Source organism: Pogona vitticeps, chromosome 3 (genome assembly GCF_051106095.1).
Source record: "Pogona vitticeps strain Pit_001003342236 chromosome 3, PviZW2.1, whole genome shotgun sequence".
Taxonomy (NCBI): domain Eukaryota; kingdom Metazoa; phylum Chordata; class Lepidosauria; order Squamata; family Agamidae; genus Pogona; species Pogona vitticeps.
Window position 1 is genome coordinate 98,060,618 of NC_135785.1, and position 10,920 is coordinate 98,071,537.

Sequence of the window (10,920 nt, forward strand, 5' to 3'; positions counted from 1 at the left end):
GATGGGCCAATGGCCTGTTCCAGTGTAAAATAGCTCCATAACATATTGGACAACATAATCTGGAAAATTTACATTTTTTATACTACAATTCCCAGAAATTGCCAACTAGCATTATAATTGTCCATGCTGGCTAGGGAACACTGGGAGTTGAAGTCCACATTAGCATCAGCATAATCTTTCCAATTCATGTTCATTTGTCTATCTTAAAGAGCAATGTTTTAAGTAAAAAATCTGATGCAATACTGTACATTACAGCTGCTTTAGATTCTCAACCTTTTATTTATATACAGAACAAGTCAGTTTAATAACTGCAAAATGTTGTTTCAGGCAAAGTAATGGACACACAATAAAACTATTCTTTTCCCCAAAGGTCATGCTAGGAGAAGCATACATTGTTCAGCAGCCTACCCAACAAGGCTATTATTCCCCCAGAAAATAAAATGGGGGGGGGGAATATAATAAGCATATATTTTCATCAGAGCCCCTGGGCTAATTTAAAGTAGAATCACAAGGCAATCAATCATAGGCTAAAATTACTTCATTTTCCAAACTGTTTACACTTTCAAAGTTACAAACCTACTTTCTGCTATTTCAAGTCACGATTTACAGCGACAGATTTAGACTGGCCTTGGCTTCCTGCCAACCTCCAGTCATGAGGGAACTAATGATATGAACAGATCAGTGTTTTATAATGGAGAAAAGCGCATGTAAATTTCCAGTATGTCTGCAAGTAATCAGGGCGTACTGACTATAAATGAGGATGCCTGAAATTTATTTTAGGAGAAATATCTTAAAGCTGCACTTTTAATCTGGGCCAAGAATGAGGCAAAAAGAGTAAGAGCAAGACAGCACACAAGGGAGTGAGAGGGAGCTTTTAAAAAGCACTCGAAGACGGCTCAAAATTTATCCTAAGTAAACTATTATCCAAACAACATGTTAACGAAGATCACAATAGCCAACTGGCGTCAGTGTTTCTATCTTTAGCAGATCACTCCCTCAGCATGCTTATGTGAAACATTAAGCTGGCTAGCTCATGAAATTAAAACACACACATTCTCTCCCTCTCTCTCCACACACACACACAAAGAAATGTTTCATAGTGTATTACAGAAAGAAGAACCCATTAGTTCCAAACAAGGTCAAGGTTTATGAAATGCCAGAAGTCAAAATGTATGCAACCAAAAAGAGGAAAGACCAGCCTGCCTTTCTTTTTTTTCCAAAATAATTACAGATATGAGTAAAATCAAAATTAGATTGTTAGCATTTTATTACATCAATGCAAATAACATACAGTGAAGATTGTATAGTGCTACGGGATGATTCCATCAAGATCAGTTTTGATCAAGTGCTAATTTTTCCAATCCTAAACTCACCAAGTTTGCTGGCTAGCCCAGTAGTTAATGCAGAGATTGGGAATTTGACTCCTCACGGTGCCTCCTGCAAGAAGCAGCAGTCTGTATAAGCGTTGGGCAAGCTGTACTGTACAGTCCCAGGGTGTGTCCAGAAGAAGAGAATGGTAAACCACTTCTGAGTATTCTCTACTTGCAAAACCCTAGAAAGGGTCACTATCAGTTGGAACAGACTTGACAGTACAGGTGGCCAGACCCATCACATCCTGATTATGCACTCAGCTGTGAAATTTTTTTTTTAGTCTACATGAAAATATTGCTATTGTTCCATATATTCATTTTTAAAAATCTGTCATTCTGTACACCTATCAAAAATGTATGCATTTCCTCAAGCAATTTCACAACAAATATATTTGCATGTACTTTTCAATATATACTTTTATACACATTACTTCAAGTATGCAGAATTTATGTTCATGTTTCTAAATTCTGAAAGCACACAGATCACAATGCGAAGCTATATTCCATGTTCCACTTAGGCTAGGGAGGTGCAAGTTTGGTGAGCTGAAACATGAACTGAACAAATTTCTCACAGCTCCCCCAGCAGGAGTCTGGAAGGACAAAGGACTGCTTCAACTGAGGTGCTGACAAACTGTAGAGGTGGATGTGTAATATATGCAATCTTATTTATGGGTTATCTGAATGCTTTTTAAGACAAAAAAATCCTCTGCTTGCTGATTTTCACAAATATCAATTAAAATATAATAATCATAAATAATGCCTAATCAGAACTGAATGTCAATGGACACTTCCATAAATCTGTTATTGATTCAGTTCTAAAAAGGAAATGTATTCGTGCATGCCTTTTCCATCAATAATATTGACTTGGATATGCTTCCAAATGTGCCCAAAATCGGCCTTCTCGTCAACACATGGTTCCACTGGACCAGTTCATTGAATGTTTTTCTATGCATGGGGATGTATGAACACATCCGGAGCCAGCACTAGATACATGTAACTCGTACTGGGAACAGGGAATCTAACTCCCATAATATATTACCTTAATATTTCAAAGGCTTATCTTAATATTACCTGGCTGGATAGCTCAGTGAGTTGGATTACCTGGCTAGAGAGTGTGGGCTTGGGCATTTGATTCCCTACTGTGCCTACTGGAAGAAGAGCCAGCCTGTGTAGCCTTCAGCAAGGAACATGTTCCCGGAGTGCCATTAAAAAAAGGAAATGGTAAACTGCTTTCAAGTACTGATGGCAAGGATTGCTATAAATTAGAATTAACATGACAGCAGCACATAATTAATCTTAGTGTCATCTCAGAAATAGAAATGATTGCACAAACATTTGGGAAATCCCCATTTTCTGGTGGAAATAAGCTAAATCCCATTTTCATCCAAACAGGGCTTACATTACTGTTGATTAACAGGTCCTATTCACTTCAGTGGGCCTACATTTGCTGTTGCTGTCATGTGCCGTCAAGTTGGAACTGACATATAGTGACCCTAATAGGGTTGTCAAGGCAGGGGAGGTATTTAAGAAGTGATTTTAACAGTTCCATTTCCCCAGTGAGTTTCAATAGCAAAGCTAGGGTCTCAAACTCAGGTCTCCTGGTTTGTAGTTAGTTGATTACTCTATCCAGAACACCACACTTGGTATTCTGTGCCTACCTTAGGTGGGGCTAAAACTAGATTTAGTCCTATGACTCTGCACATATTTCAGTCAAAGGTTAGTGCCCATAAATTCTGTTAATTTCTATATGAAAGATTCAAGCACATACTTAAATCTCCTGCTGAAACCAAGAGAACTTAGATGTGCTAAATTCTTGGCTTGACCCCAAGCTTTTGTTTGATCACATTCTGTGCCACCCATTTCAGGGTCATGTCTTATTTTTAGCTCCCTTTGTTTAAAATAAAGACAAAGATACAGACATAACTGAACCAAAATGGGGGCAAACATGATGACAGAAACAGAGTCTTCAAGAAATCCAATTGTGAATGACAGATATTTCAGTCACAGTGTTATTACATGCCTAAATTCAATTGTATAATCAGATAAGGCCAGAAACAATACTCTGACCAAGCTTTGTTTTAGAATCTCATGGCTTTGAAGTTCTGTAAATCACCTTCAGTATTTGAAACACTCGTCATAAAGTGGGAAGCAAAAAAAATAAAATGTTAAAATAAATGAACTGAACAAAATACCACACTTCACTGTCCCGAGACTAAATCGTTCTATTGGCAGAGGTTTTCAGCACCATTATGACAGAGAAATCCTTTCTCCTTTCTTGGTAAAACATCTGATACTTGGGAGAAACTACCTAAGGGCCAGCAATTAAAAACTGCCTGAACTGGATAACAATCCTCCTGCCCAGGAGGGGGATATACAAGCTGGAAAATGCAAGCTATGCAAGAAAAAAAAAAGTAAAGCCCATGTCCTTTATCCCAATATGTTTTGAGGGTAATTCTCTCCTGCGAGGGATACAAATTTTATAAACATACTGAGGCTCTTGGAACCTGCTCACCTTTAGATAGATATAACATTAAAAATGTAGCAAAAGTCGTTTGAAACAAACTTTTCTGCCATCAAAACATGTGTATGTTGTAACGCTATACAGTAAACCCTGAGAGGAAACGTAGTACTAGTTTTCCAGTGTTCAGTTGCAGTGACAGGCAGCTCTTTCCTATTGCCCAGAACCCATGATGTCACTAACCATACTCCCACTTCCCACAACTTTTTAAAATCTCTTTGAAGTATTTTTGGTGGTTCTTTGTACACTGAAAGAATAACAACTGCTTAAATGCCAGTTTATATGTACCCCCTTCTCAAAATGTAACTAGCTAATAGCAAACATGTATGAAAGAGCAAAATGGGAAGCTGGAGCACCATTTACACACCATACTTGTGACACCCTTTTCCAATCAAAACCATCCCCCACTCAAAGCAGCAAGAGACTCACTAAAAAACAGAGGCTCAGCACAGGAATCACACCTCTCTTGCACCACGAAAAGTCCAGCCTTCTAGGAAGTTGGAAATTTGGGTTCATGCAAGGGAAGAAATAATTGTGTTTTGCTATGAGGAAGGTGACATTTTTCTTACTCAGCAAAGATGGTTAAAGACCAGCTGTTTGAGGACTAAGGATTGTGAAGATCTCTCCCCTTCAACTCTGTTACATCTCTATAATCCTACCTGCATTTCCCCCCTGTGTTTCTTTTTTACTGAACTTCAAATTTTCTTCCTGCACTGACATCTGGTACATTTTCCCTGGTGTGTGCAGTCAGTCATGCATTTTACCACATTTATGCAAACTTATCTTCATTTACTAAATTATGTGCATTTTAGGTGTTTTCATTTTAAAACGCATGTATAGTTTTGTGTAGCTGGTTAGATAGCTCAGTGAGTATCTGGGTGCAAAGCCGGATGCTTAGAGTTTGCTTTCCCACTGTGCCTCCTGTGAGTAGAGCCAGCCGGTATGGCCTTGGGCAAGCTGCACAGTCTCAGGATGGCCCCTGAAGAAAGGAAAGGTAAAGCACTTCTGAGTACTTTTGTATGTACTTTATTTCTCTGGAAGGGACGTGGTGGCGCTGTGGGCTAAACCGCAGAAGCCTGTGCTGCAGGGTCAGAAGACCAAGCAGTCGTAAGATCGAATCCACGCAACGAAGTGAGCTCCCGTCGCTTGTCCCAGCTCCCGCCAACCTAGCGGTTCGAAAGCATGCAAATGCAAGTAGATAAATAGGGACCACCTCGGTGGGAAGGTAACAGCGTTCCGTGTCTAAGTCGCACTGGCCATGTGACCACGGAAGATTGTCTTCGGACAAAACGCTGGCTCTATGGCTTGGAAACAGGGATGAGCACCGCCCCCTAGAGTCGAACACAAGTGGACAAAAATTGTCAAGGGGAACCTTTACCTTTACCTTATTTCTCTGGAACACCCCATAAGCCTCAAAAATGAAAAATTCTAAATGCAAGGTGTGGCTTACTATGTTAAACAATAGGTTTTCAGCTACTGAGTCTTAAGAGATGCCAAAGGACTAGTTTCCACGAGCCCGTTAAACCCAATGAAAGTCTTTTCCATCCCCTTTTTGAGGCCTGTCCTGTCTAGGATGACCACATCACTCAGCATCCTTCTCCACTGAGATTATTTAGGAACCAAGAGAATGTTTGGGGTACATAACTTTCTTCACAGCAGAACTATGGGAATGGAACTAGTTATATAAAGAAGGAAACATGACGCATAAATCTGGATTTCTTGGAGACCAAAGACATCACCATTATCATCACCACCACCATCAGCTCCTCCTCCTCCTCTACTTCCTCTGAAGGGACTCTTGTTTCCACTCAAATGTAGAAGTCAAGCTTTGAACAAGGGGTCTATCTGGCTTATATATTATAGTCAAATGACTATTTGGAAGAGATGTGAGATGCCAAAAGATGCTCAATGAGACAAGTCAAATTTTCAGCTGCTGAGCCAAATTCACATCCTAATGGAGAAAAAAAAATCAAGTGGACTTTAACCAGACCACAGAATGAGTAAAAAGCTAGTTGTATATAAACCTTACTCAATATTTCATCAGTCAGTTATTTTGAGACCAACTGTATAAACTCAAATGTGCCTGAAGTAGCATGTGATCTAAGAGGCCCCCTCTGCAGCATTAGAAAACCGAACGATCCAGTCATCCCAAAGAATTTATCCAAACATAAATGGCTAAAAACTGAAAATTATATTAAAACACTATATGTAGAAATTAATCCAAAATTACAAGAACGTCAAGCCCTCCTAATTTCAGCTGAGTGCACGCTGAACTCTCCTTCAAGAAAATACTGTATTTTTCTGTGTATAAGAGGCTACTTTTTCCTAAAATCATTACACTAAAAATTGAGGGGCATCTTACACATGGAAGCAAGCTGAGGAGAGAACAAAATGGCCATACCTTGCCTCTGCAAATAGGCTTCCTTCAGTCACGAGGCTTAGCTGCCTCCAATCAGGAAGCTTAGCTCCCTCCACTCACAAGCCTTATGGAACTAACGTCAGCTGATGCTGTTCAAACTAATTGGAACACACCTCATTGGAGGTGGAGCCTGTAGGCATTGCTCAGATTCAACAGGGACTCATAATGTCCAAGCATTCTAAGCCCAGAGGCTGAATACAGTGGTGCCCCGCATGACAACGATAATCCATTCCAGAAAAATCGCTGTTAAGTGAAATCATTGTCATGAGGGGGAAAAATCCCCATTGGAATGCACTGAAAACCAGTTAATGCGTTCCAGTGGGGAGATTACCTTGTCGTCCAGCAAAGATCCTCCATAGGGCGGCCATTTTGTGAGCGCCGATCAGCTGTTTTTAATTGCTGTCTTCCGAAACAAGGGTCGGAAAACAGCTGGAGACCATTTTGAAAACCCAACGATCAGCTGTAAAGATCGTCATCCAGCGAAAAAACGGTTCCCAAAGCTATAGTGATTGCAAAAAAGTTGTCATGCAGTGATTTTGTCGTGCAGCGGGGTCGTCGTTATGTGGGGCACCACTGTACTCAAAGCTAAGTTTTCTTAATTTTTGAGTGAGAAAGGGGGGTATCTTATAAACAGAGGCATCTTATACAGTAGGACCCCATACCCGTGGAACTGATATCCGTGGTTTTTGTTATCTGCAGTTTACTGCAACCATCTACACGACTTACAAGGGGGTGGGCCTTGCGGCCTTTGTCCCACCTCCTTTTATGTTGTATGGGTTTGCCACTATCCATTGTTTCAGGCATTCACAGCAGATTTTGGAAAGGATTCACCATATACAGTACAGTATATGGGGGTTATCCTACTGTATATATGTGAATTCATAGCCTTCTAAAGCCCCAATTCGGGTATTTGCCTGGTCATGTAGTGGGAATCTGGTCACACATGGAAGTCCTATCCCTGAACATTTCCACATATCTGTCATCTTCCCAAGTATTTATACATTGAGCCTAAATTTCTGCAGAAGGGTTTGTAACATTTGCTTCTGCAGAGCTCCTGTGACCAGAAAACTGGTAAGACCAGGTTTCAGACCCCTGGAGTTCTACAACACCTTTCCATTAAACAGGATGACAGAGACCTCTTCCAGAAGCCAAGGTCTATGACACCGCAAGGTGTGGGCAGTGAAGACACACTTTATATATGAATCTGTATCCCTACCATCCATTCAGCTCTGTATGTTTTCAGGTGAAAATGTCAATAAGGCTTACAATCTTCTTGAGAAAGATTAAGTCCTAGCCATCAGCCTGGTTTGCTTACAAGTTCCTCTCCCTCCCCTCTGCCTCCACTGAAGCTTGCTCTCCTCTCCTGGTTTCCATCAAACCACAGTTTGATGAGTTGGATGAAATGCCAGAAAAGGGTTGTTAGGTCCTGGAGATGCGTGTGGACAGAACCAGATACAGTAGGTGTTAAAAACATCCAAGAAGAAAAAGGAAGAAATCTAAACCATTTCTTCAAGTTTCTTTCAGCAGCTCAGCTTTCATTTTTATAAAGCATTTTTCTCATTTCTCTACCTTACACAAAATGAAAGACAACCACGTAGTGACCCCTGGGAGGGCAGGTGTGGGCACCGGAGAAGGACCAGAGTGGGTGGGTGGGGTCACAAGGTTCTAAAATTCCCTTTATACATCTGCAAGAAATGGGGGCAGAGGAGAGAAATCACAAATGTTTCTTTTTAAGGTCACTTCTGCATTCATGGGCTTTGTTGAAAACTTCCACAAAGATTTTTTTAAAAAATAAATAAATATAACTTCGGCACAGATACCATTCAGCTCTATAAACAGGAGTGGAACATAAACAGCTTGATATATTCTGGGTCTCTCTCTGTGTGCGTGTATTTTAAAAGGCTGCTATTAAAAGAGATAAACATTCATTTTCATCCACTCTTCCGAGTCATATGGAACATAGAGTCAGGCTTGGAGTCCTGTATGTCACTGCAGTTAAGAAATACTGCATAGAAAGCAGAGCAAAAAAAAAATGTTATAATATGATAAACAGACCTGAAAGGAGAAAGGAAGTAAAGAAAAAACATTTTTCTCTTTTCTTCCTCCCCCCCCCCCCTCTAATTTTTCTTCAAGTGAGTTTGGTGCTTTTCTCTCTATAAGTAACCAAAAATGACTTCTCTCCAAACACGAAAGCCAAACGGCAAAGTGCCAAACACAGTTAACAGATCAATCACTGTTCTTGATTACAGAGGATTTTGTTAGTACGTGTGGGCCTGAGAACAAAAGTTACACCAAGCAGAGAGAACACTCACTCCACATACCGTCAACCGACATTCACTTTGAACAAAAAAAAGAGAAACGATACACTTTTCACAGGACACTCTGTGGAATTTTTTTTAAAGCAATAACCTCTTTGTCAGAGGTCAGAGATTTCAAAAGGTTGGAAATATTCAACTGTTGTAAAGTATGTTATGTATTAAATGAGTTAACATAAGATCCCTGTAAACAAGAGTGAATCACGGGTTTTGTTTTTGTGTCTTTTTTTGAACTGAAAGACCTAAGCACTTCTCCTCCAACGTACAAAATAGCATTGCTTCTATAAACCTATCTCCCGTCTCCCTGCCAGCAGTTTCCATTTAATTAAACTGACAGCAAAACAGGGCCCTGGCTAATGTGATCCAGACCAGTTTTCCTACAATGTAAATTCTCAGGCATGAAATTACATCTGAAGCAGACACAATAATCTTTCTATATCTCAGACATAAATTTAATCTACACTAAAATAACATTTCCTTTGTCTAGATTGGTCTCGTTTAGAATTCAACAGTCTCTCTCTTTTTTAGCTGATGTTCTGAGAACAACCCAGCTGAAATCACCTTGCAGTAAATTCAGAAGGTTTTTTTTTAATTTTAGTGTAAATAATTTTAAAAGGCAGCCCAATTCTGTATCAGGAGGTCCCATATCTTACCCGAGACAGTAAGTAGTCTGGGATCGGATGTCCCACTCCCACCCCACCTCACTTGCACAGGCTATGTCCACTCATGGATGTTAATTATACCATGCCATTCTCACAGGAATCTAAAGAGCTGGTGGGGAGGTGGGTGTCATTTAAAAATTACCCTACTTATTTGGGAGTTACTTTTCCGTGAGCAGTTTCCTATGGTTGGAGTATCTGATTCCTGCTGCTGAGGTACTGTATCTGGAGCTGTGTGATCACAATCACACAGTCAATTCCTTTCTATACGGTGTGGTCATTCCTATATGGCCGTGGGCCCAAACTATACATTACAGGTAACCTGGCCTTAGAACTGAAATTATATTAATGTTATATAGACTCATTCCAGCAGGCCTCCCGGTCTGAGAAAACAGACCTGCAAATGAACCCTGTTAATCAGAAAACAATTAATCACAAAACAAAGCAGCTTGATTTACAAAATGCAAAGGGCAAATTCCAGCTGTGATGATAATCAGATGCAGTCAGCAATTGAAGAATTTCCTCTTCTAAGGATAGACCATAGTTTGGCCCTAGAATTAATATTTCCGGAGTACCAACTTTCCCATTAAATGTGGGCACTATCTCACAAATAGAATTTCTTGATCTTCCTTTTTTTTCTTTGGCATTCTTTGAATTTTAAAATGGCCACAGAAATCAGATAAAACATTTTGGAGGGAGAATGGATTCATCAGCCAGACAAAGATATCGGGTCCAAACTAGACATTGATATTTGCCACATTTTGCATTTTCTTCTCTTTGCTGCTTTTGGCCTTCTACTGTTTCAAGGCAGAACAATTCGAACAGGCCTTTTCCCATGCAGTTAGTTGTGACAGATTATTGTAAAGACATGAATGTGTATGTACAGTTGTGTTCAAAATTATTCAACCCCCAATGCTGTAAAGGGGTTTAGGGACTATAGTGTACATTTGGAATTGTATTCAGAATGAAATCCTACAAGGACGTTTTAAAGAACCAAATGCAACTAAAATAACATCAATTGTTTATGTAATACAGTAGTAAATGTTTCTTTTGTGGTTTCTTCATTGCCACAATTATTCAACCACTTAAAGACTACCACTCTGAAGAAGAGAGGTTCATTCAGGTGTTTTCGATCAGGTATTGAAAACACCTGTGGATGTCACCGAGCACCAATCAAGCATAATAAGCACCAATTAGGCAGCTTTAAAATGACTGTGATACTCAGCTCCTTCTAGACATTTACTGGTGTGGTTACAAACATGGTGAAGTCAAGAGAATGGTCCAGGAAGACAAGAGAAGAGGTGATTTGTCTTCACAGGAAGGGCAATGGCTATAAGAAGATTGCAAAGAAGTTAAACATACCAAGAGACACCATAGGAAGCATCATTCGCAAATTCAAGGCAAAGGGCACTGTTGAAATGCTACCTGGTCGTGGAAGAAAGAAGATGCTGACTTCGACTGCTGTGCGCTACCTAAAGCGTAGAGTGGTGAAAAGTCCCCGTGTGACTGCTGAGGAACTGAAAAAAGATTTGTCAGATGTGGGTATAGAAGTTTCAGCTCAGACAATAAGGCGCACACTGCGTAATGAAGGTCTCCATGCCAGAACCCCCAGGCGCACCCCCTTGCTGTCTCCCAAGAA

The 10,920-nt window shown here is 40.1% G+C and overlaps 1 protein-coding gene across 3 annotated transcripts in view; it reads right to left on the reverse strand.

Moving 5' to 3' along the window:
- ARID5B (AT-rich interaction domain 5B) overlaps positions 1-10,920 on the reverse strand; it is a 244,060-nt gene that overhangs the window by 153,857 nt on the left and 79,283 nt on the right. The gene's annotated exons all lie outside the window — the stretch shown is intronic.